Below are 27,211 nucleotides of genomic sequence, written 5' to 3' on the forward strand. Positions count from 1 at the left end.
TGAAAAGTACTATATCTAAAATGAAAAATTCACTGGATAGAATTAACAGCACGTTGGAGACTACAGAAGAAACAGTGAATGAACACGAAGCTAGATCAAGAGAAATTGTCCAATCTGAAAAGGAGGAGAAAGATGAACACAGATTTATTAATTTGTAGTGGAATATTATGTGGTCTAACATAATAACATACGTGTAAGTGGAGATCCAAAAAAAGAAGAGAGAGAACTGGGCAGAAAAAAATAAATGAAGATATACATGAATAATTTTTGACAAAAGTTTACTCAATTTGGAGAAAAATATCAATATAGACATCTAAGAAACTTGACAAACTCAAGAATAATGGTAAATTTTATGTGTAAACTTAACAGGGCTAAGAGATGCTCAGATAGCTGGTAAAACATTATTTCTGGGTGTGTTTGTGAGAATGTTTTGGAAGAGATTACATTTGAATCAATAAACTGAGTAAAGAAGATCATTGTTACCAATGAGGATAGACATCATCCAATTCATTGAGGGCCTTAATAGAACCAAAAAGGTGGAAGAAGGGAGGATTTGTTTTCTTTTTCAGCTGAAATATTCATTTGCTCCTGCCCTTGGACATCACCACTCCTGGATATCACATCTCTGGGCTTGGACTGGGACTTACATCACCTGGCCCTCTGGTTCTTAGGTCTCAGATTTTGACTGAATTACACCACCAGCCTTCCTGGTTCTCTAGCTTGCAGATGGCAGATCATAAGACTTCTGAGCCTCTATAGTTATGTGAGCCAATTTTCATAATAAATATATCTATACATCTATGTCTATCTATCTATATCCATCTATCTCTATCTCTACATCTATATCTGTCTCTTGTTGGTTCTGTTTCTCTGTAGAACTCTGACTAATATATCAAGCAGAACTTTTTTTTTTTAATCACATAGATATATCACAGCAAACTACTGAAACCATATATATTTAAAAAAAATTTAAAGGAACCAGAAGAAAAAAGAAGACATCTTACATCCAAGAGAATAATAAAGTGGAATAAAATAGCTGATTTATCCCTGAAAACAATTGAGGTAAAAAGACAATGTAGCCGGGCGCGGTGGCTCAAGCCTGTAATCCCAGCACTTTGGGAGGCCGAGACGGGCGGATCACGAGGTCGGGAGATCGAGACCATCCTGGCTAACATGGTGAAACCCCGTCTCTACTAAAAAATACAAAAAACTAGCCGGGCGAGGTGGCGGGCGCCTGTAGTCCCAGCTACTCGGGAGGCTGAGGCAGGAGAATGGCGTAAACCCGGGAGGCGGAGCTTGCAGTGAGCTGAGATCCGGCCACTGCACTCCAGCCTGGGCGGCAGAGCGAGACTCCGTCTCAAAAAAAAAAAAAAAAAAAGACAACGTAATGACACCTTTAAAGTGCTAGAAAACAGTAAGAACAACCTCCACTAGAAGTCTATATGCAGGGAAAATGTTCTTTAAAAATTAGGGTGAAATAAAACATTTTCAGGTAGATGAAGGTTGACAGAACTCCAGCATGTGGGTGCTACAAGAAATACTAAAGGTAGCTTTTCAATTTGAATAAAGTAATATCAGTTAGAAATCTGGATCTATAGGAAGAAAGGAAGGGAATCTAAAATGGTAAATATAGGATTAAATGTAAAATACGTATTTTTTCTCTATTTATTTTGCTGAGTAACAATTCACTTTTTAAAAGAAAAACAATAAAATTGTATTTTTTATTACTTAGGCACATTATCTATACACACACAGATGGCAACAATATATGGCAATAAAAGATAGTAATTAAATAAAATTTTATTATTGTAACATTCATACATTTTATGTGAACTGGTAGAAAATCAACTGTAAGTGCATTATGATAAGTGAAAAATGCATGTTTTAATAACCAGAAAAGTGGTTCTCAAAGCTTGGCTCACAGATCAAGTGTCAGCATCACCTGAGAACTTGTTCAAAATGAAAATGATTGGCCTCACTTGGACTTACCGAATTAGGAGCTATGGGTAAGGGTCCATCAATTTTTGCTTTTAATAAGCTTCCCAGATGGTTGGGGAAACACTAGACCTTAGAGTCACAAAAAAGCAAACAGAAAAATGTATAAAAGACATCTTTCTAAGGCAATAGAGAGTAATAAAGATGTCTATAGGAGTAAGTACTTCTCAGCTCATTTTATGATGCCAACATATCCCTGACACAAAAACCTGTCAAAGAACATTAATTACAAGTACAGAGAATTGTAGACTAATATCTCTAATGAATATAGTTACAAAACTTCTTAATAAAATGTGAGCAAATTAAATTCTGTGGAACCTAAAAGGAATAATACATCATGGCCAAGTAAGGTTTAGTGCAGGTATATAAGGCAGGTTTAATATTTTTAAGAATCAATCAACATAATCCACCACATTAACAGGAAAATAGAGAATAACTATACGCTCATCTTAATAGAGGCAGTAAAATATTTGACAGAATTGAACACTCATTCATGATAAAAGCTTTCAGTAAACTAAAAATGTAAGTGAAATGTTTTTCAACCTGATAAATGGCATCTACAAAAGGGCTAAAGCTACTATCATACTCAAAGGTGAGTTGCTGGACTTTTTCTCTAATACTGGAAGCAATGCAAATTCTCACCACTTCTATTCAAATTGAACTAGAAATGTTAAGGCAAGAAAAGAAATAAAGGGCACAGTGACTAGAAAGAAAGAAAAGCAAAACTACGTATATTCACATATTCACATGATGATGTATAATATTCTAGGTATATTTTCATATACTAGCAACAATTAAAACTTTTTTAAATAAATATTTTAAATTGCATTTTAAAATGTAATAATAAATCTAAAAATTAATAAAACCTATTGTAAATGAAGAAATACACCATGTTCATGGATTGGAAAAACCTCTATTGTTAAGATGTCAATTCTCCCCAAACAGATTTAAAGATTCTACACAATATCAATCAAAATCTCAATTGGAGAGTTTTCTTTTTTTAATTATTTGAAAAATTTTTAAAAACTTAAAATAACCAAAATAGTTTTGGAAAAGTTGAAATAGCTGTACTGTTTTCAAAAGTCACTACGAAGGTGTAATAATCAACATTATGGAATTAGTATCAGGATAGACAAATAGGTCACTAGAGCAGAGCAGAATTTAGAAATAGACACATATAAAATCAACTGATTTTCAACAAAGGCTCCAAGGCAATTCAATAGGGAAAGAAAATCTTTTCAGCAAATGGTGCTGGCTATTTATAGGGAAGAAAAATAAACTGTGACCTTTACCTCTCACCCTCCGCAAAATTAAGTTAAAATGGCCTCTAGACCCAAACAAAGGGGCTTAAATTACATAGTTTTCTAGAAGGAAACAGAAGAGAAACACTGAATCCAGGCGTTGGCAAAAATTTAGACAAGACTCAAAAGCACTGATCATGAAAGAAAATAATTGTATGGAAGCCAACAAAATTCAAATTTTTCTTCTCAAAAAACAATTAAGTGAAAAGGCGAGTCTGCAAAAATATAATCATATTAATTGTACCTGAAAAATTGTCACCCATAATTTATAAACAACAACAACAAAATTTCTATAAATTCACAAATCAAAGACAACCAAATTTAAAAATAGGTGAAAAACATGAACAGATAATTCACAAAAGCAGATATATAAATAGCCAATATGCATGTGAAAAAGTGCTCAAAATTATTAGTCATTAGGGAAAGGCATAAGGAAATTTCCAGTATAATGGAAATGTTCTATGTCTTGATTGGAGTATTATTTACCTTGGTGTATATTTTCACAGAACTCACTGAAATTTATAGTTAAGATTTATATCTGTGTGTATATTTTACCTCAATTTAAAGGAGTATACACAGTTTGTATTTTTTTCTAGCTGATTTGTTGCTATCATTCTATTTGTGCTTGATAGTAGATTTCATTCTAAATGGTTCATTTTTGTTTTGTCATTCATTCATTCATCCCTTTTAGGTTTTAGAGAAAACAACCTGTCATCAATTTGAATATGAATAGGGAAGCATGGGAGGGTGGAATTCAGTGGCCAGTTCAGTTTAGTTTATTATAGCACTAATACAGCAGAGAAATGACCAGGATATCAATCATGGAGTTGACATTGATAATGGAGAAGAGGAAATGTGTGAGAAAGTTTGGTGGTATATACAATAGGACTGATTAACCATGGTGGGCAGAGTAGGGCAGTACAGTAGAGGGAGAAAAGTAGAAGTAATTCTAGGTTCCTGTCTTGAGTGAGTAAAGATGAATGTCAGTGCCCATTAAATAAGAAAAAATAAATAAATAAGAAAAAAAATACAACAGGCAATAAGAACAGGAAAGGCAAATGAGTAATGGGCTGATAAAAGACGATGAGTTCAGTTGTGCACAGATTGAGTTTAAGTACCTAAGGGAACCCCAAAAGGAGAGGTCAAATAGGCAGCTGGTCATAATATCTAGATCCACTAAATCCTTATTAGGTTGTTACAAAAGTAATTGTAGTTTTTGCCATTAAAAGTAATACTTTCGGCCGGGCGCGGTGGCTCACGCCTGTAATCCCAGCACTTTGGGAGGCCGAGGCGGGCGGATCAGAAGGTCAGGAGATCGAGACCACGGTGAAACCCCGTCTCTACTAAAAATACAAAAAATTAGCCGGGCGCGGTGGCGGGCGCCTGTAGTCCCAGCTACTCAGGAGGCTGAGGCAGGAGAATGGTGTGAACCCGGGAGGCGGAGCTTGCAGTGAGCCGAGATCACGCCACTGCACTCCAGCCTGGGCGACAGAGCGAGACTCCCTCTCAAAAAAAAAAAAAAAGTAATACTTTCTGCTTTGCAGTAGAAACTTGGGTTGGTCCCTGCATATCCTTTTTCAGTTTCATCTATAAAAATGAATTTAATCCTTCTGACTCTTTTCACCAAAATATTCCAAGGTCAAGGACAAATTTTTTATTTGGTTTGCACTTTGAAAATAATCATCTCCAAAGTTTAGATCAGGCTCTATTATGAGCTATCATGGTAGGAGTAAAAAGCATCTGAGTTTTGGAATCAGGCTGACCTTGATTCCAATCCTTGTTCTGCCATTTAGAAGCCAGTTGATCTTGGATAAGTTAATTTATGCATCTTGGCCTCAATTTCTTCTTCAGCAAAAGGGGATTAGGAATTCTATCTTGCAGGAGTGTTCTGAGATACTGTGTGGGAAAGAACCTAGCATACAATAAATGCTTAATACATATCCATGTATTTGTAGCCTTCCTTTCAGAGGATGAAGGGTTAATGTTTTACAAGCAAAACAGTATTGGGTAAAATTGTAAAGTACGAAAAAATGCTAGACCATTTTCCTCCCCATGCCTCTTCAAAGTCCAAGACTTTCTTTCCTCTTTTCATCATCAAAAATCAGCTCTCAGGAGAGGATGTGACATCAGTTCTTTGCCTCTCTTTGTTAAGTTTACATCATCCTCTCCTTCATGTGCCTGGGGGGACTTCACATTCCAGGCCTTCTATGCAACAATAGAAAGAATGGCTTTGTTTCTGGTTGAAGTCTCAGTGTGCTGGTTAGAAGGAGGCTGTGACTGGCAAGGTCCCTTCCTGGAACTCCTGAAATCCTCCTGATGAAAGTAGCTAATACCCTCTCTCCTGTGCCTCCAAGTTAGTAGCTTAAAGCAAAGGAAAACATGATTTCACCATATCTAGTATTTACTTGTCTCCAACTAGCCATCTGAAGCTTCTCTCTCTACCCTCCCCATCGTCTACCCACTTCCCTGGCTGTGTGGTTTTATTTTGGATTTCAATTATTTTATTATTAGTAGTAGTAATTCTCCATAAGAGACAAATAGGGGGAAGGGGAGTATTTGTCTATTATTTATTGCTGTTTAGGCTAAATGTCTGCAGGTTAATTACATAGAAAAGTGTTCCCCCCGGGAATGTAGTAGGTCCCTGATGGTCCAATAAGGTAATAAAACCATGGTGAAACTGAAAGCGTTATTGCATGCTGCTTTATTCTCATCAGCAAAGACTTCCAAATACAAATGTAGTCAATTATTGGGTGATTCAGAACAGGAATTTCTGGAATTTAATTATCAAAGTGGTCTGTGTGGGCACTGCAGTCACTGATGGGCAAATGACTGGGAGCTGTCCAAGGGCCAGTGGCCTGATGTCTTGACTAAGCACATTCACCCAGAAAGGGATGGCTGAACAAAGTTTGCTCTGGCTTTATCAAATAAAGTGTCTACCACTACAACAACCTCTCTTCAGTGTGTGTGTGTGTGTGTGTGTGTGTGTGTGTGTGTGTGTGTGTGTGTGTGTCTGTGTACCACCTTATTTTCTTTGTTCCTTCAGCCTCCCTCCATTAATTTGCTAAGTCCTCCTAAGGATCTTAAATTCCTCCCAACAATAGGACAGATATCTTCAGTATCTGAGCAACAATGAAATCAATAAAGACTTTGGAGGGGAACAAGAAGAATGGTGTGTGGTAATGGCAATTATTCACTGAAAGCAATCTAACCCATTTTTAATTTAATTTGGAGTGCCATTATTTCAGGATTCCAAATGCTAAGGTCATTTTAATCATGCAGATCTCATGTCTTATTGAGTTGTGGCAGAGAATTACTCTTTTTTGTGACCCTGAGTTAGCAAGGACATGCTGGGCAAACAGCCAAGGTGCAATACGCTCAATAATAATAATAATCTATACTTAAAGTTAGAGTGATGGTTATTAGCCATTGGATATTCTGATAGGAGGAGTGTCACCTCTTCAGACCCTCTAGCTGTTTGACTTAGCACTTTCTTTAGTGAATGAAAAGCATCATCAAATAAATTATCTTTCTTTCATGGGAGGAAAGAAGGCATAACACACAAACTATAGAGAAAAGTTGTAAAGTAACAAATTTCTTATATATAAAAGAGAAGTAGGTATAGGGGAAGCGGTTTGGGGGGAAAAAGGAAAATAATCTGACCTTGGAAAGAAGGGGAAAAAACCTCTTTCCTGGGGGGTTGTCTTAGAGTGCAGGAGGAACCAGAGATTTATTTTGAACCCATTTCCTCTTCACAAAAAGAAAAAGAACTTGGAGATCTACTTCTTGTAAAAGAGCAAACAGATATTAAGTCCCCGGTCATTTTAGTCAGTAAGTAAGGTTTGTATTCTCTTTTCTGATAGCTGTTGTTTGTTGAATTCAAATTGTATACAGGAAAGTTCACAAGTCTTTTGCATACATTAACATTATTTAATTATCACTGCAAAACCTGCAATATATATTTTCCTCATTTTATAGATGAGAAAAGTGAAGCTTTAAGAGGAAATACGTAATTTGTCCACAACTAGCAAGAGACAGAGCTGGAATTTTTCATTTAGAATTCCAAGCCTCCCACTTTTTATTCTGCGTCACCAGGCTTTTTTCAACTTACAGAGGTATTTTGTTGTTGCTGCTGTTTGTTTTAATGAAGAATTCAAATACTGCCTTCCAAAATATTTTTTCTTGAGTTAAATAGGTTTTAAAGCTCTCAAAAAAGTACTGAAATATCTGATCATGTATTCTCTCCTTTTCAGAGTGCTCTAAATAAGTTTGATTTTAAAGGCACAATTAGTTAAAACAGGCTTAAAAAGTTGGCGTGCACTTGATTTGGAAGCTAAGATTGGAACCCATGGTCTTAGCAATTAGCTATCATGAGAAAGTAGATACTGAACCAGAGGACACTTGATGTGTCCTATCCTGGGCCAGCTTGTGCTAGAAGATTCTATGAATGGGCTGAAACCAGTTTGCTCTGTGACGTTGAAAGCCACTTGCCTTCCCTGTGCCTCACTAGATAGTGATATTAGTAGAAATTTTGGTCACTATCTCATTCTGCAAAAAGCCGCCAGGACAGCTTTTTACTAACAAGTTAGCTACAAGATTAGCAAAATACTATTTGGTATAACGATGTAAGGGAATTAGCGTGTTTTTTTTTTTCTTAAACACAACTCCAAAACATTAATTCCTCTAATTCACCTTCTAGGGAATAAAGTCACAAGCTAGTCAATAATTCAAATTCCCCAGTAAAATGAGAAAGTATTATTGACCCTGAAGAGCACAAAGGTTAATTTATTTGCAAAACTCACCTCCTGCCACCTGCTGTGGGTGGAACAAAAATATGTCAAGACTCATGAGAAAGCAATCACCTCCTTCTCCCTGCACCTCAACGTTTCTGTTTGTTTTGTGTGTGAGTTGGTAGGGGACCTAGGTCTCAGGAAGACATGTTGGAGAGATGTTTGAGTATGCTTGCTACATATCTAAAAATTTGTATGTTCTAACTTTGTCCATGAAGCCATAGGGATCAAGAGGAATATTGGCAAATGTGAATAACAGCCAAGCACATTTCGCTGGCCAGGCAGATTTTTTGCAAGCCCCTTTATTTATTTATTTTTTAATGATTTGCAAGCCGGTAAATTGAATTACTCCGTGTTGTTTATAAAATAGGTTAGTAGGGAAGCCCAGAAGGTCAACTTGTTCACCACTACAACTACTATCTTTTCTCTCTACCTGATACTGTTCTTCAGGGAAATCACTCCTATTTTTATTTTTTTATTTTTTATTTTATTTTATTTATTTTTGAGACAGAGTCTCACTCTGTCAGCCAGGCTGGAGTGCAGTGGCACAATCTCGGCACACTGCACCCTCCGCCTCCTGGGGTTCAAGCGATTCTTCTGCCTCAGTCTCCTGAGTAGCTGGGATTACAAGCATGTGCCACCACACCCAGCTAATTTTTGTATTTTTAGTAGAGATGGGGTTTCACCATGTTGGCCAGGCTGGTCTCGAACTCCTGACCTCAGGTAATCCGCCCACCTCGGCCTCCCAAAGTGCTGGGATTACAGGCGCAAGCCACCGCACCCGGCCATCACTCCTATTTTTAATCTAATCTACAAAAACTATGGCATTTCCTCAAATTAGTCCCAATAATTCAAATAAGAGAACACTAATTTTAAGTCATGACTTGTCGACATTTAACTTTTAAACTTAGTCATGGGCTCATTAAGAGGCTTTTTTATTTAAAATAAACTTGCTTTGACCAGGTGCAGTGGCTCACGCCTGTAATCCCAGTACTTTGGGAGGCCAAGGCTAGTGGATCACTTGAGGTCAGGAGTTCGAGACCAGCCTGGCCAATATGATGAAACCCTTTCTATTAAAAATACAAAAATTAGCTGTGTGTCATGGCACGCACCTGTAATCCCAGCTACTCAGGAGGTTGAGGCAAAAGAATTCCTTGAACCTGGGAGGTAGAGGTTGCAGTGAGTTGAGATCGCACCACTGCCCTCCAGCCTAGGCAACAGAATGAGACTCCATCTCAAAAATAAATAAAAATAAAACAAGTAAAATAAAATATTCCTGCTTTAAAATGCATTTGGGAATGATGTATAGTGGATAATTGTTCTTTTTTTATTATGATACAGAATCCATCCTCCCTTCTTTCAGTAACAGAAACCCAATTCCCTTTAGGGGACATGTATCTCCCACAAGGTGTGTAGTCTGAATAGGACTATAAATGAAGGCTCCTCCCCATCCCCTTGATAAGTGATGGAAGTGTAACCACCCAACAGGCTCTCCTTGCCCCCTGACTACACAGAGACAATTTATCAAGACAGGGGAATTTCAATAGAGAATTGCAACTCATACAGAGCTGGCTGTATAGGAGACCAGAGTTTTATTATTGCTCAAATCAATCTCCCCCAGAACTCAGGGATTGGGGTTTTAAGGATAATTTAGTGCATAAGGGGTTGGAAAATGGGGAGTCCTGACTGATAGGGTCAGAGATGAAATCATAGGGAGTGGAAGCTGTCTTTTGTGCTGAGTCATTTCCTGGGTTGGGGTCACAAGACCAGATGAGCTAGTTTATTGTTCTGCCTGGTGCCTGCTGAACCATCGGGTACAGGATCTGCAAAATATCTCAAGCACTGATCTTAGATTTTACAATAGTGATGTTATCCCCAGGAGCAATTTGGGGAGGGTCAGAATTTTGCAGCCTCCAGCTGCATGACTTCTAAACCGTATCTTCTAATCTTGTAGCTAACTTGTTAGTCCCGTAAAGGCAGTCTAGTCCCAAGGCAGGAAGGGGGTTTGTTTCGGGAAAGGGCTGTTATTGTCTTTGTTTCAAAGTTAAACTATAAACTAATTTCCTCCCAAAGTTAGTTCAGCCTATGCCCAGAAATGAACAAGGACAACTTGGAGGTTAGAAGCAAGGTGGAGTCAGTTATGTCAGATATCTTTCACTCATAATTTTCTCAGTTATCATTTTTGCAAAGGCAGTTTTATAAACCTCACTATGTCCAAGGAGTCTCCGTCCTATATATCTTGAGAGTGGCACTTGCCCATCCTAGCAGCAGAGCCTGGTGAGATAGGTAAATCTTGAAATTGAGAATTCTTTTTCTTTTTTTTAAAGACAAAGTTTTTCTCTTGTTGCCCAGGCTGGAGTGCAATGGCGCGATTTCAGCTCACCACAAACTCCGCCTTCTGGGTTCAAGCGATTCTCCTGCCTCAGCCTCCCAAGTAGCTGGGATTACAGGCATGCACCACCACACCTGGCTAATTTTTTGTATTTTTAGTAGAGACAGGTTTCTCCCTGTTGGTCATTCTGGTCTCGAACTCCCTATCTCAGGTGATCCACCGGCCTCAGCCTCCCAAAGTGCTGGGATTACAGGCGTGAGCCACCAGGCCCGGACAAAACTGGGAATTCTAAAACAACTTGCTTCCTTTATTTTCCTTAGTCAGTCCTGTTCCTCAGTTTTCCCTTTAATTCTGTGAGTCCTCCTAAATCATACTTCTCTCCATCCTTTGTAAATTCCCATTTCATGTAAGTTAACCATAATCCATTCCTTTTGCTTGCAACCAGGTACGCTGCTACACTGTCTTTCTGAAAATACTACAATTAGCTGGAAGCAATGATGTGAAAATCAAAGTCTAACTAGACCAGGGATGTGGATGACTTGTCTTAAACATCAGGCTTTGATCTTATTTCTCCTTTGTATTGTTTTAAAAGCATCTGTGGGAGAAAAAGAAATATTATAATGAAATCTCTCAATTAACTACCAAGTCTCTTGAAGAAGAAGTAAAAACTTAAGCTTCTCTAGTATTCACCTTTTTGGATTCTGTACCCTGAAGGGAAAGTCTTGGTATCCAAGCCAATTCTGATATAAAAAATAAACAATATAAATCAGTTAACTAAAAAGTAAGACTGGGTCAGATTTCCATCTGACTTTTTTTTTTTTTTTTTGAGGCTGAGTCGCACTCACTCTGTTCCGCCCAGGCTGGAGTTCAGTGGCACAATCTCAGCTCACTGCACCCTCCGCCTCCTGGGTTCAATCGATTCTCCTGTAGTCCCTGAGTAGCTGAGACTACAGGCCCCGCCACCATGCCCAGCTAATTTTTGTATTTTTAGTAGAGACGGGGTTACACCATGTTGGCCAGGCTAGTCTTGAACTCCTGACCTCAGGTGATCCACCCACCTTAGCCTCCCAAAATGCTGGGATCACAGGTGTGAGCCACTGCGCCCGGCCTCCATCTGACATTTTTTATCAGCGTCCCTTCAAAAGGCAACATTGGGAAATCATGAGTGAAATAAATTTTGAATTCTGTTTCAAATCATGCCAATTCCTTAGCTTTGCAGATTCCAAAATCTGCTTTCAAATTAGGTATTTCATTAGCTTTAATGTATTTTCTAACCCGATGCAGACTCTAAGTTGCATTTTGTAATTTGGGTTCATTCATAATTTACTCTTCAGAAAATTATTATATGAGTATAACAGCTGCAGACAAGCATCCTCCCTCTTCTGTTTTGAGCATTGAAGTAATAACAGCAAGTTAGCACAAGTTTCTTTGGCTGCTCACATAATGAGCTACTTAAGTAACATTATGGCTGAAACCACATGAAGGGAAAGACAAGAAAGAGAACCAATATTTATGGAACACATACTCTTCGCCAAGCATTAAATAGGAATTTATTATTACCATTTTTAAGAGAGGAAAACTGAGGTTTGAAGATGCTAAATAATCTTTGTTGTTTAATATACATTTATTGGAGATTTACCATGTGTCAGGAACTGTGCTAGGCCCTGGAGATACAAAGGTGACTGCTGTAGTAGTAAATGGCAGATCTGTGAACCAAACCTAGGTCCATCTGTCCCTGAAGCCTAGGCCATAACTGATATATCTCCCATGGTACATCCCCTAGGTCAAGATCTCCTCTCCTGATATGAAAGTGAGACCAAGAGCCAGAATAGAGCCTGTTTCTCCAATGTTTTGGCATCAAGACAATAGATTCTTAAAATTTTTATAATTAGAACCACTTCTAAGCACAGTGAAGAAATTTCATAATTCTCAATCTTATGATTTCTGTTTTCCCAAGGTTCCTTTAAACTTGAAACAAGTATTATTACTCTCAATTTACACACGGGGAAGAAAAAAGCTTAATGAGATTAAAATTTAATAAGGGTCCTGGAATTAAAATAAGAAATGGTCATCTGGGCTTGACAGTCTGGGCAAGATAGTGAGTTAACACAGATGATTGGCTACCCCCATTCTACTACAATTTAACCTTGGAGATACTACAGGAGAGGTCAGAAGGTGGAAGGAATACAGAGCCTTAATAACTTACTGATAACTGCAAGTAGCCCTTGGGGAGACCAAAAGTAGTAAGAAGAACAGCCTTGGAAGGAAGGTCAGAAACCAAAGAAAAGGGAAGAACTCAAGGATGACTTTCTTTCTTCCACATTGTCTTGGGGGCATATTTCTGTCCATCTACTGCCTCAAGGCAGGCCAGTGCCAGTCTGAGGTGGCCTTACCTTAGGGCAATAATGGAGCTCAGTAGATTATTGGAGCTGGGAAACAAAACATCCAAAGTTAGAGACATGTTATAGTTCAAAATATCAGGGACCCAATGGGTAGATTAAATAGCAAGTGAATGAACATAGCTAAAGTAAAAAATAGTAAGCTAGAAAATTAGATACAAAGGGTCCCCTAACAGGAACTCAAAAGGGTAAGAGTTGGAAGAAAAAAGGTAAAAATTAAGTAATATAGAAGGTAGAAATAGAAGTAACAGACTCCATCAATTATGAGTCACAAAAGGAGAGAAATCAGTTTCCAGATGAAGAGAAGAAAGTATTTTTAAATGTAATGGTGATGAATTTTCCATAATTAAATAAAAAGTATATATCCTTTGTACCCTTTGTTCTGTGCTACTGCCGTATGTGTTCCACGAAAAACAGTCAACTCAGAAAGAAAAAGACATGTGATTCAAGAAACAGGGATTCCATCACGGGAGAGAGGCCAAGGGAATTATTTAGTTAATAGAGGGAGGAGATCCTAGAATGATTGTCAAGTGGCAGACCTAGGGAGCAACCAGTCCGTGTTAGAGGAAAAGGTCAGAGGCTCTGAGAGAAATGCTTTCAAGACAATAAATTCTTAGAATATTTGATATTTAAATGTATTGTGAAGAGACATGCTGGTGACAGAAATTTTAGGGATGAATTGGTATTCAGTGCCTACAAAACTAAGCAAGTAGAAAAGCAAAAACAATTATGAATGCCAATAAAAACAAAAAATTATACAAGAAAGAAAATATATGCTGATAATATATTAAATGCTTACTTTTGAATAATCTCTATTATATATACATTGAGCTCAAAAATAGAAAAATGGAAAGCTGATTGCATGCATTTCTTAGGGCTGCTCTAACAAAGAACCACACACTAGGTGGCTTAAGGAGAGAAATCTATTGTCTCATAGTTCTGGAGGCTACAAGTCCAAAAACAAGGTATTGGCAGGATTGGTTCCTTCTGAAGACTGTAAGGAAGGATCTGTTCCAGGTTTCTCTCTCTGCTTGTAGATGACCATCTTTTGTTCACATGGTGTTGTCTCTGTCTTCAAGTCTAAATTTCCCCTTTTTATGAGAACACCAGTCATACTGGATTAGGGTCCTCACTTTATCTCAATTACCTCTGTAAATCCTGCCTCCAAATAAGGTAACATTCTGAGGTATTGAGGGTTAAGAAGGTAACATGAATTTTGGAGAAACGTAATTCAACCCATAACAGTGCCCAATTCATATCATGAGGCCAGTATATTCTTAATATCAAAATTGAATAATAATTTAATTGAGAAGAGATGTCATCAAGATGGCTGACTAGAGGCAGTCAGCACTCACCTCCTCCACGAAGAACAATTAGAACAACAAACATACAATCACATGTTCAATAGTGTCTGGGGGAGAACACTGAAATTCAGCAAAAAAGTGACGAAGACCCTCTGAGGCCCAGAGACTCAGGATGGCAGCACAGAGAGGAAAGCAAAGCACCAGCTCAGATTGACTCAGAGTCAAGAGAAACTCACACTGTGAGGGAAAAGGTAAGTGGAAGATCCCCAGCCATCCACATTTCTACCACAGTTACCTGCAATCCAAGCTAAAGGAGAGAACTACAGCCCTTGCAGGCCTTGAGACTTGTATGGAAAGCTGTCTTGGGTTCCCACAATTGCATTATTCCAAAGGGGATTTTATAATAGGTTCTCCTCAAAATGGCAGCACATTGCCATTTTAAGAGTGAAGCCAACATAAGAGTGTATCATGTCCTAGGGCCCAATAGGTCCAGTATCTCCACAACCTGGGACCCCACCAACATCCCACTACATTCATCCAAAGGGCTGCTGTGTCACAATGCCAGCTCAATCCAGCAGTGCAGCCGTGACTCTGGCACTTCCCACATAGCATACTACATACAATACTACAGTGAGGACACTGCCTTTAGGACAGAGAAAGCCAATGCATGTGCTCCCCAGAACTTAAGAGCTGCTTACCTGGGGCCTCACACCCACCACTGCCTGTGACTCTGCCCCCTGTACCCCCTCCAGGGATCCAAGGACTAGCAAGAACAGGGCCTGCTGCCACTGCTGGCAGTCCTGCCTCCTCCAAAGCAGACCTGTCATGGGTCTTCATGTGCCCCCTAGAGGCCTGAGGACTGGCCTCTCTGGGACCTACTGCTGCTGCTAACAATCTTAACCCCTTCAGCAGCAGAACTACTGAGCATCCACATGTGTCCTCCAGGGGCCTGAGGAGTGGCCTTCTCCAGTGGCAGAGCTGCTGTGCACCTGAGTGTGGCCCCCTGAGGCCAGAGGACCAACCCACTTGGCATCCCCTTCTCCAGCAAAGCCATGCCACAGCCTCTACCACAGGCTAGGCCACTGAGGTACTCACAGACATGCTGACATTGATTAAAACCAAAGAAATCATGTGGAGACTACACTACTGTGTCATTCACAACCAAAGGCAAAGTACACTATCCAACCAACACTACAGGATACACCCAGAGGAAAAAGTCTTTTTATATGAAAGCTACTCCATAAAATTGGAAGAAGTGGCTGTTCCACAAGATGTGCAGATATCAATGTAGAGATATAAGAAATACAAAAAAGCAAGGAAACATGACACCTTCAAAGTAAAACAATATTTCTCCAGTAACAGTCCCCAAAGACAAGAAAATCTTCAAATGTCTGAAAAGAAATTTGCAATAATAATATTAAGAAAACTCAGTGAAATGTGAGAGAACACAGAAAGGAAATTCAGTGAAATCGGAAAAACAATTCATCATCTGAATTAGAAATTCAACAAAAAGATAGGAGATAGATATCATAAAATAGAACCAAATAGAAATCTTAGAACTGAAGAATTTAATGAGTGAAATAAAAAATAAAATGAAAAGCTTTAATAATAGACAAGATCAAGCAGAAGAATGAATTTCTGAACTTGAAAACAGGTCTTTTGAAATACCTGGTCAGACAAAAAAAGAAAAAAAGAAGAAAAAAGAATAAGGAAAGTAAGAAAGTCTACAGGACACATAGAACATCACTGAGTTTCAAAAGGAGAGAAAGATGGGAAATAGCATGGAAAACCAGTCCAATGAACTAATAGCTGAAAACTTTCCAAGTCTTGGGATATGGACATCTAGGTACAAAAAGCTCAAAAATCCCCAAATAAATTCACTCAAAAAAGTCCTCTCAGAGGCACTTTATAATCAAACTGTCAAAAGGTCAAAGATAAAGAGATATTTCTACAAACAGCAAGAGAAAAAGCATCAAGTTACATAGAAGGGAAACTTCATCATACTAATAGCAGATTTCCCTGATAGTCCAGGAGAGAATGAGTTTTATATATTCAAAGTGCTGAACGAAAAACACAGCTAGTCAAGAATTCTATGCCCGGAAAACCTATCCTTCAGAGATGAAGGACAAATAAAGTCTTTCCCAGACAAGCAAAAAGTGAAGAAATTAATCACCACTAGACTGGCCCTAGAAGAAATGCTTGAGGAAGTCCTACATCTGGACATGAAAGGATGATACCTACCATCATGAAAACATGTGAACGTATAAATTCCACAGGTAGAAGAGATATACAGATGGGAAATATAAAGGAATCAAATGTTATTACTAAAGAAAACTACCAAACGGAAAAGATAAACAGAGGAAGAAAGGGACAAAGGATACAAAACAACTAGAAAACAAATAATAAATTGACAAGAATTAAGTCCCCACTTATCAATAACAACTTGAATGTAAATGATTTAAATTCCCAAATTAAAAGATACAGACCGGCTGACTGGATTTTTTTAAGAAAGACCCAACTATTTGCTGCCTACAAGGGATTCACTTCACCTGTAAAGAACACACACAAACTGAAAGCAAAGGGACGGAAAATATAGTACACACAAATGAAGTGGGCAAAAGTAGCCATACTTTTATCAGATAAAATAGACTTGAAATTATAAGAGCCCCAAAGAGACCAAGAAAGTCATTACATAATGATAAAGGAATCAACTCAGCAAGAGGATATAACAATTAAAAATATATATGCACCCAACACCAGCACACACAGATATATAAAACAATTAGAGTGAAAGGGAGAGATAGACCTTAAAAAAATAATATGTTGGAATTTCAACTCTCAGCATTTCACTGTAAGCATTGGACATATCATCTACACAGAAAATCAACAAAGAAACTTTGGACTTAAACGGCAATATAGACAAAGTGGACCTGCCAGACTTTTACAGAACATTTTATACAACAGTTTCAGAATGCACATTCTTCTCACTAGTACATGAAACACTAAGATAGACCATATGTTAGGCCATAAAATCAATCTCAACAAATTTTTAGAAATTGAAATCATATCATGCATCTTTTCAGGTCACAATGGAATAAAACCAGAAGTGAATAACAGAAGGAACTTTGGAAACTGTACCACCAGATGGAAATTAAACAACCTACCTGAAGAAATTAAAGATACACAAAATTTATTGCAACAAGTGAAAATAGAAATACAACACACCAAAACCTATGAAATATAGCAAAAGCAGTACTGAGAGGGAAGTTTATAAAAATAAATGTTTACATCAAAAAAGTAAGACAATTTCAAATTAACAACCTAATGATGCACCTCAAGGAATTAAAAAAGCAAGAGCAAATAGAACCCAAAATTAGTATGAGGAAAGAAATAGTAGAGATCAGAAAAGAACTAAATGAAATAGAAATGAAGAAGCAATACAAAAGATCAATGAAATGACAATTTTTAAAGATAAAATCAACAAACCATTAGCTAGACTAAGACCAAAAAAAAGAAATCCTAGATAAATAAAATCAGAAGCAAAAAAGGAGACATTAAAACTGATACCACAGAAATAAAAAGGATAATTACAGCTTTTATGATCAGTTATACACCAACAAATTGGAAAACCTAGAAGAAATTGATAAATTACTAGACATATAAAACCTATCAAGATTGAACCTGGAAGAAATAGAAAACCTGAACAGAGGAACAATAGATAACAAGATTGAATCAGTAATAAAAAGCCTCTCAACACACATACAAAAAAGGCAGGACCAGTTGGCTTCACTGTTGAATTCTACCAAACTTACCAAAACAACAACAACAAAATAAAAATAAAAATAAACTAACATAAATTCTTCTCAAATTATTCCAAAAAATCAAAGAGAAGCAAATTCTTTGAAACTCATCTTACAAGGCTAGTACTACCCTGATATCAAAACAAGACAAGGACACAACAACAACAAAAAAACTACAGGCCAATATCCCAGATGAACATAGATGCAAAAATTCTTAACAGAATACTACCAAACCAAATCCTACAGTACATCAAAAATATGCACCATGATCAAGTGGTGTTTATCCCAGGAATGCAAGAATTGTTCAACATATGTACATCATCAAAAAACACGATATATCAAATTAATATTAACAGAATGAAGGACAAAAGCCATATGATTACCTCAATAGATGCAGAAAAAGCATTTGATAAAATTCAATATCCCTTCGTGATAAAAACTCTCAATAAATGAGTTATAAAAGTAGTGTGCCTCAACACAATAAAAGCAATATATGACAAACCCACAGCTAACATCATACTGAATGGAGAAAAGCTGAAAACTTTTCTTTTAGGAACCGGAACAAGGGCCGGGTATGGTGGCTCATGCCTGTAATCCTAACACTTTGGGAGGTCATGGTGGGAGGATCACTTGAGCTCAGGAGTTTGAGACCAGCCTGAGCAACACAATGAGACTTCATCTCTACAAAAAATTAAAAAATTATCCAGGCATGGTGGCACATACCTGTAGTCTCAGCTGCTCAGGTGGATGAGGTGGGAGGATTGCTCAAGCCCAGGAGGTCAAGGCTGCAGTGAACCATGCTCATGCCACTGCACTCCAGCCTAGGTGACAGAGCAAGACCCTGTCTAAAAAAAAAAAAAAAAAACAACAACTTACAACAAGACAAGGATGCCCACTTTCACCACTCTTATTCAACACGGTATCAGAAGTCCTAGCCTGAGCAATCAGGCAAGAGAAAATAATATCCAATTTGGAAAAGAGGGAGTCAAATTATCCTTTTCTGCAGATAAAATGATATAGTGAAACCTAAAGTCTCCACTAAAAACCCCTTAGAACTGATATATGAATTCAATAAAATTTCAGAATACAGAATCAACATACAAAAATCACTAGCATTTCTAAGCACCAATAACAAGCTAGCTAAGAAAAAAAATCAAGAAAATGATTCCATTTACAATAGCTACCAAAAAACCCATATAGGAATACATTTAGCCAAGGAGGTGAAAGAGTTCTACAATGAAAAAAACTACAAAACACTGATGAAAGAAATGGAAAGGGACACACAAAAAAATTGAAAATAAAAAAACCTAACGTTCATGATTGAAAGAATTAATACTGGGGCAGGCGTGGTGGCTCATGCCTGTAATCCCAGCACTTTCAAAAGCCGAGGCAGCTGCCGGATCACCTGAGGTTGGGAGTTCACGACCAGCCTGACCAACATGGAGAAACCCCATCTCTACTAAAAATGCAAAATTAGCCAGGTGTGATGGCACATGCCTGTAATCCCAGCTACTCAGGAGGCTGAGGCAGGAGAATTGCTTGAACCCAGGAAGCAGAGGTTGCGGTGACCCAAGATTGCACCGTTACACTCCAGTCTGGGCAACAAGACTGAAACTCCATCTCAAAAAAAAAAAAAAAAGAATTAATATTGTTAAAATGACCATACTACCAAAAGCAATTGACAGATTAAATGCAATCCCTATCAAAATACCAATGGCATACTTTACCAAAATGGAAAAAACAATCCCAAAATGTGTACAAAAGATTCCAAGTAGATAATTCTAAACAAAAAGAACAAACTTGGAGGTATCATACCACCTGACTTCAAAATATATTACAAATCTACTGTAATTAAAACAGGATGGTACTGGTATAAAAATAGATACGTGGACAAATGGAATAGAATAGAAAACAAAGAAACAAATTCATTTATTTACAGACAACTGATTTTCAACCAAGGTTCCCAGAATATATATTGGGAAAATGTCAGCCTCTTCAATAAATGGTGCTGGAAAAACTGGATATTCATATGGAGAAGAATGAAACTAGGCTCATATATCTCACCATATACAAAAATCAACTCAAACTAGACTTAAAAGATTTACGTGTAAGATCTCAAACTAGAAAACTACTAGGAAAAAATACAGGGAAAATGCTTTAGGACATTGGTCTGGGAAAATATTTTATACCCCAAAAGCACACAGGCAGCAAAAGCAAAAATAGGGGAGTCTATCAAATATATAAAAAAGTATTATATCAAACTAAAAAACTTTGCCCAGCAAAGGAAACAACCAATGCAGTTAAGAGACAATCTGTAGAATGGAAGAAAATATTTGCAAACTATACATACAAGTGATTAATATCTAGAATACACAAGGAAATCAAACAACTCAACAGGAACAAAATGACTACAACAACAGAACAATGAATAATCTAATTTTAAAGTGGGCAAAGGATCTGAATAGACATTTCTTAAAAAAAAGACCTACAGGCCGGCCGCAGTGGCTCATGCCTGTAATACCAGCACTTTGGGAGGCCAAGGTGGGTGGATCACGAGGTCAAGAGATAGAGAGCATCCTGGCCAACATGGTGAAATTATGTCTCTACTAAAAACACAGAAATTAGCTGGGTGTGGTAGCACACACCTGTTGTCCCAGCTACTTGGGAGGCTGAGGCAAGAGCATCACTTAAACCCAGAAGGCAGAGGTTGCAGTGAGCCAAGATCGTACCACTGCACTCCAGTCTGGCAACAGAGCGAGACTCTGTCTCAAAAAATAAAAAGACATACAAATGGCCAAGTATATGAAAAACTACTCAACATCACTAATCATTAGAGAAATGCAGATTAAAACCACAATGAGATATCATCTCATCCCAGTTAGAATGGCTATTATCAAAAAGACAAAAAATAAAATAAAATAAAAAACAAATGCTGGCAAGGACACAGAGAAAAATGATCTCTTATGCACTATTGGTGGGAATGTAAATTATTAGTCATTATGGAAAACAGTATGGAGGTTTCTTTAAAAACTAAAAATAGAACCATCACATGATCCAGCAATCCCACTACTGAGTATTTGTTCAAAGGAAAGAAAATAAGTATATTGAAAAGGTATCTGCATTCTCACATTTATTGCAACACTAGTCATGATAGCCAAGATATGGAATCAACCTAAATGTCCATTAACTGATGAATGGATAAAGAAAATGTGGTATATATACACAATGGAATACTACTGAACCATAAAAATGAAATCCCATCATTTGTGACAATGTGGATGAGCCTGAAGGACATAATTTTCAGTGAAGTAAGTCAGACAAAGAAAGAAAAACACTGCATGTTCTCACTCATGTGTAGAATCCAAAAAAGTTAGGCTCATAGAAGTGGAGAGTGGAATAGTGGTTATTAGGGGATAGGCAGTGTAAGAGGGAGATAGGAAGAGGTTGTTTAATGAATACAAAATTGCAGCTAGATAAGAGAAAAAATATTCTAGTGTTCTAAAGCACTACAGGGTGGCTAGTTAACAATAATTTATATTGTTAATTTTCAAATAGCTAGAAGAGAGGATTTTGAATGTTCCCAACACAAAAAATGGTAAATATTTAAAGCGATAAATATGCTAATGACCCTGATTTTATCATTACACATTGTATAAGTGTATTGAAATATCTCTCTGTACCCCATTAATATGCATAGTTATTATGTGTCAATTTCAAATAAAAATGGATTTAATTGAATAAGTACTGATTTATTACAGCATAATGAAGACATAGATGTAATAATTACCTGATCATCCCAGATGCAAAACATTGTTTGATAAAGTTCAGTACTTACATTTATAATTTAGAAAATTTTAGAAACTTGAAAAAATATCTAAATGTGACTGGTGAAGCAATTAAGTTAAAATTACAAAATGTAAGGTAGTATTTTTGTGACAGGGCAGGAAATGACTTCTTTTTTTTTTTTTTTTTTTTTTGAGACGGAGTCTCGCTCTGTCACCCAGGCTGGAGTGCAGTGGCCGGATCTCGGCTCACTGCAAGCTCCGCCTCCTGGGTTCACGCCATTCTCCTGCCTCAGCCTCCTGAGCAGCTGGGACTACAGGCGCCCACCACCTCGCCCAGCTAGTTTTTTTTTGTATTTTTTAGTAGAGACGGGGTTTCACCGGGTTAGCCAGGATGGTCTCGATCTCCTGACCTCGTGATCCGCCCGTCTCGGCCTCCCAAAGTGCTGGGATTACAGGCTTGAGCCACCGCGCCCGGCCCGGAAATGACTTCTTAAACAAAACTTGAAAAGCATAAATCATCAGGCCAAAAAAATGAACTAATTTACACTGAAATTAAGAATTTTATTTCAATAAAGAGCATCACACATTAATAGATACCTATCAAGATGAAGAAGATATTTGTGGCATCTAAACCAACAAGGGATTTTTTTTTTAATATACAAAGATCTAAAAATGGATAAGGAAAATATAACTCTAATAGATAAAATGGGCAAGGCAATTTTACAGAAGAGGAAATCTAGAAAGTTAACAAGCATGTAACAGGATGTTGAAACTCATTGGTAATCAGTGAAATACAAATGAAAACAATTAGATTGACAAAAAAAATTGACAGTTGGATAATACCAAGTATCAGAGAGGATGTGGGGATGTAGGAACACTGGGACTTTCAGGTACTGCTGAAGCAAAGGCAGGCTATAGGGCAGTTTTTCACCATGTAGTATTATTAACTAGGCATATGTCCTAAAAGTTAGCAATTCCACTCTGGATATGTATCCTGGAAATCATCCTTGGGGTCTGTAAAGTGACATGTACGACCACGTTCATTGCAACATGGGTTAAGGGAGCAGAGATTTATAGGTAACTTGAGTATATATCACTGTGGGAGTGGATAGGAAAAACGTGATGGAGACACAACATGGAGCATTATGTAGCAGTTGGAAGCAAAGAATTACAAAACATTACATTGTACCCCATTAATATACATAATTATTATGTCAATTAGAAATTAATAAATGCACATATGCTTGGTGAAAAAAGTTGGAAACAGGAGATATATAATATTATTTACAAAAATTAAAAATTTATGCACACAAAAAAATACATATATTTCAAGAACATTTTGAATTAAAAGGATACACATAAAACACATTAACCTAGCTGGAGGGAAATGGTAGTGTTATGAGAATAAAATGAGATATGCAAATAGAAGAAAAAAGGATGAAGGAATGAAGGATGAAAGATGCATTAGTTAGCTATTATTAAAGTAATACTGCATAATAATTATTAGAATTTCAGTGGTTCGCAAAATAAACATTTATTTCACACCATCTGAAGGTCAGTTTGGAGTTGGCTTATCTAGGTTAGGAACTTGATTACAGGCTAAAGGTTGGGTCCAGGTATGTTCCATATGTTTCTCACCATTCTTAGATTAGTTACTACCAAGTTATGTTTTTCTTGTGATGAAGAGCAGGTGCTCAAGTGTGCAAGCCTAACCATGGTAATGCAATGGGACTAATATTCTGTTAACCAAAGCAAGTTATTCAGCCAAGCCCAAAGTCCAGTGTCAGGAAAAATGTTCCACCCACCAGGAGGAACATTCCTCCTGGCTACAGCAAGGGTATAGATATATAATAATACTACAGGTAGGCTAAATATTTGGAATCAGTAATTCCATCTACCATAATGGTGCCTAAGTAGATAGGTAGGTATGTAGGTAGGTAGGTAGGTAGGTAGATAGATTTATGTTATTATATGTGTGCATATAAATATATTCATACATTCATAAAATAAGAAATAAAGAGGAGACTTGCATGGACAAATAACAACAATAAGGCATAAACTGAGGAATATGATAAATAAACTCCATACACTGAAGGCCCAAAAAAACCAAACCAAAACACCAAACCACACTAGGAACAGAAGGGAATGGTAACTGAGTAGGAATTCAGGCTGAGTATCAGAGGTGGCATTGCAAACGATTTCAATTAGTTATTGCCATACTCATTATAGGAAGCAAGAGCACAAGGAAAATGTATTACTCTTTTATATGGAACTTGTAAGTGTGTTGGGTTTGTCGTTGTTGTTGTTCTTTGATAAAGATAAGTGATCCCATACTGTTAAATAGAGCTATAATCTGCTTCTGTTGCAAGCAATGCTGCAATATGGTCAAGAATATCTAAAGTTTTGGAGTTCTAATATAAAGTGAGATGAGGCCCACTCTGACTCTATTCTGAGCTGCTTAATGTACCAAAGTCAGCTCTTTGCTGTTTGATATACATTTAGCATACCAGAAGGAAAATCACACATGGATTTTACATAGGGGCCATTAGTGGAAATCAGCTAATAGAAAAAAAAATGGTGAATATGACTACACTTAAATTTAAAACTTCCATTTATCCATAGACAAATCAGCAAATTATTGGGAAAAGATATTTGCAAAGCAATGTGGAATTGATATCTAGAACATATAAGAAACTTTGCAAACAAGCAAGAAAAGGACAGGAAACAAACATTTTTAAAAAATGGGCAAAGCACATGAACAGGCAATTGACAGATAGGAAAATTGAAATAGCTATTGTGTATATGAATGATATACACACTCATTAGTAATCAGAAATGCAAATTTTGGGGTTTTCTTTCAACAAAATGAGATATGATTTTGCACTCATTAGATTGGCAAAAATTAGAAAGTGCTGGCAAGAATATCAGGAAGTTTTGTCCTTACTGGTGGTGAATTATAAATTGGTAGGAACATTCTGTATCACAACCTGAGAAGTACTTAGTGAAATAAAGTATGGATATAATATCACAACTCAAAACTTCCCTTCCTGGATACACACTCTAGAGACTCTTTTGCTCAGATCCACAAGGAAACATGCTCATATAAGATTATTGTGGCATTATTTATGGTACCATAAAGTTGGAAGCAGTCTAAGTATCCACTAGAGAATCTGGGTAACCCATAGATATCCCCTAAGGAAATGAGTAAGTAAAATGCATTACATGCAGGAGTCAGAAATGGTGTATGCCTGTATTGGAAAAATCTTCAGGATTCGGAAAAATGAACTAGATTTATATAGTGGAAGTATATAGAGGTCTCAAAAATACTATGTTAGATAAAAATAAGAAAGAAAATGAGATTTATAGGACATTACCATCTACAGAACTTTAAAAATATATATAAATGACACTATACATATTTGTAGATAAACACTAATATACCAAATAAACATATGGAAGGTGGTTTAAAAGGATCTGTAAAACACACTTGAGAAGGTGCTGATGAAAATGTTGCAGTGGGTGATTGGAGATGGACATGAAAGGGCTAACAAAACAAAATAAAATAGGGCTTTGCAAGGGTGATGGTGTTCAATGAATTGTCTCAACTCCATATACCTACGCTAATAGATAAACAGCAATGAAGTGCCTCTAACAATTCTATTTCTTTGAAAAGTGCTGTGATCAGAAACTATGTTTTTAAGTTTCTAATGAAGTCCAGCATCAGAAAACACATGAAAATGGAAGAAAATAAGGCCATTTGTTGATTCTCTTAGCCAATCATTCATTTACACATAGCAGTGGGACAGTGCTCATCTAGAGAGATTTTCTATTGGTTTTGATACAAGTTTGCTGCAGATGAGAGAGTGAACAACGGCATTTGTGTAAGTTAAATTGTTTTCTCTTTGTTCACATGCAGTAACTATCATTTAAGGACTAAACACTTATCAAATAACTCCTCATTTCTGACCAAATAGCTGACTGCCAGGAAATGAAATCTGAAAGCATTCCTACATGAGCCAGCCTGCTCCAAATCTCTCTCTCTCTCTCTTTTTTTTTTTTTAAACAAATAGAGACATCAAGAAGGACTTGAACTATAAGCAAGCAGAAAGTCAGACTGAGCATCAAAGGTGGCACCTCAAATAATTTTAATGAGCCATCTTCCTACACATTACAGGAAGCACTAATGTAACGGGAGTGCATTTCTGTCTTATTTGGAACCTGTAAATATGCAATTTATTAATAAAGCTAAGTGGAAACCATGCTACAAAATAGTGCTGCGATGTGATTCTCTTCCTACCAGAGCTCCAACATGGGCAAGAGGATCTAATACTCTGGAGCTCTAATATAAAGTAAGATGTGGCCAGGCACAGTGGCTCCCACCTGTAGTCCCAGCACTTTGGGAGGCTGAGGTGAGCAGATGGCTTGAGGCCAGGAATTCAAAACCAGCCTGGTCAACATAGCAAGGCCTTGTTTCTACAAAAAAATAATTTCAAAAAAATTAGTTAGGCATAGTGGCCTGTACCTGGAGTTCCAGCTACTCAGGAGGCAGAGGTGGGAGGATCACCTGAGTCCAGGAATTTGAGGCTGCAGTGAGCCTCCAGCCTGGGTGAGAGAGCCAGACTCTGCCTCAAAAAAACAAAAATTAAATTTAAAAAATAAAGCGAGATGCGAACCTTTTACATCTGGCTCTACTCTATTCTGGGTTGCTTAACGTACTAGTGCCAGCTCTGTGCCACTAGACATATATTTAGCATATTGGAAGGAAAACCAAAAACAAGGATTTTTACATAGGAGCCAATCTGATAATTATATGGGTATCCAAAAGTCAGACAGTAAGGGATAGTAAAAACAATATAATTAAACAACTTGAATGAGGCAGGGAGACTAGGGGAATCTATCTCTGAGACTGGATGCTGCATACATTTTATCAAAGAAATTCTAAAGAAAAATTTCATGCAGATGCACATTCACTCCCAGACGATTGATGGGAGCTAATGATCCCAAACATCCCCCTTGACCTAGTGTTCCATTTTCAGGGAGAACTCAAATTGCGATTCTAACTGAAAACAGAACAGTTCGCAGATCAGGAAGGATTTAACTTTTGGCAACATTCCAGGTCAATTCTTCCAATTCCTGAGGCTTGGGAATGGAGATGAGCCATAAGAAATTTGGGATCCCTAAGAATGATAATCTACAAATTCCAATTATTTTCGGTTAAATGTTTTGCTGTCAATGTAGCATTTCCTTTTGCCAGAGACTTCCAGGACATTTTTGAAGCCACTCAAATGTTGCCTCCAAAGAGAGGGGCATCTTTAAATCCAGGTCCCAGATGGTGAGGTTGAGGGGTTAAATGAACAGCCCCAGGCCACACACTTCATTTCCAGGAATCAGATGCCCATATGGGATTATCTCTCCAAGTTTCTCACTCTTTGCACAACAAATAAACCTTTCTAGAGCAAGACATATCATATGACATCTGCTGTTTATACAATATGAGAAACTCTCCTG

At 37.4% G+C, this 27,211-nt stretch overlaps 1 long non-coding RNA gene across 25 annotated transcripts in view; it reads right to left on the reverse strand.

Annotated features, from left to right (window-relative positions):
• Nucleotides 1-27,211, reverse strand: part of LOC102138880 (uncharacterized) — a 205,519-nt gene that overhangs the window by 161,438 nt on the left and 16,870 nt on the right. For 11 of the 25 annotated variants that reach the window (XR_010580052.2, XR_010580051.2, XR_001484073.4 and 8 more), the window contains one exon: nucleotides 18,642-18,763. The exons of 11 other annotated variants lie outside the window; for them this stretch is intronic. This is a non-coding gene — a long non-coding RNA (uncharacterized lncRNA). Of the gene's footprint in view, nucleotides 1-2,346; nucleotides 11,011-11,122; nucleotides 11,156-18,641; nucleotides 18,764-19,046; nucleotides 19,539-27,211 lie in introns of those variants that run through there. 3 more of the 25 variants (XR_010580056.1, XR_010580059.1, XR_012421423.1) reach the window with 3 other exon arrangements.

Source organism: Macaca fascicularis, chromosome 12 (genome assembly GCF_037993035.2).
Source record: "Macaca fascicularis isolate 582-1 chromosome 12, T2T-MFA8v1.1".
NCBI lineage: Eukaryota > Metazoa > Chordata > Mammalia > Primates > Cercopithecidae > Macaca > Macaca fascicularis.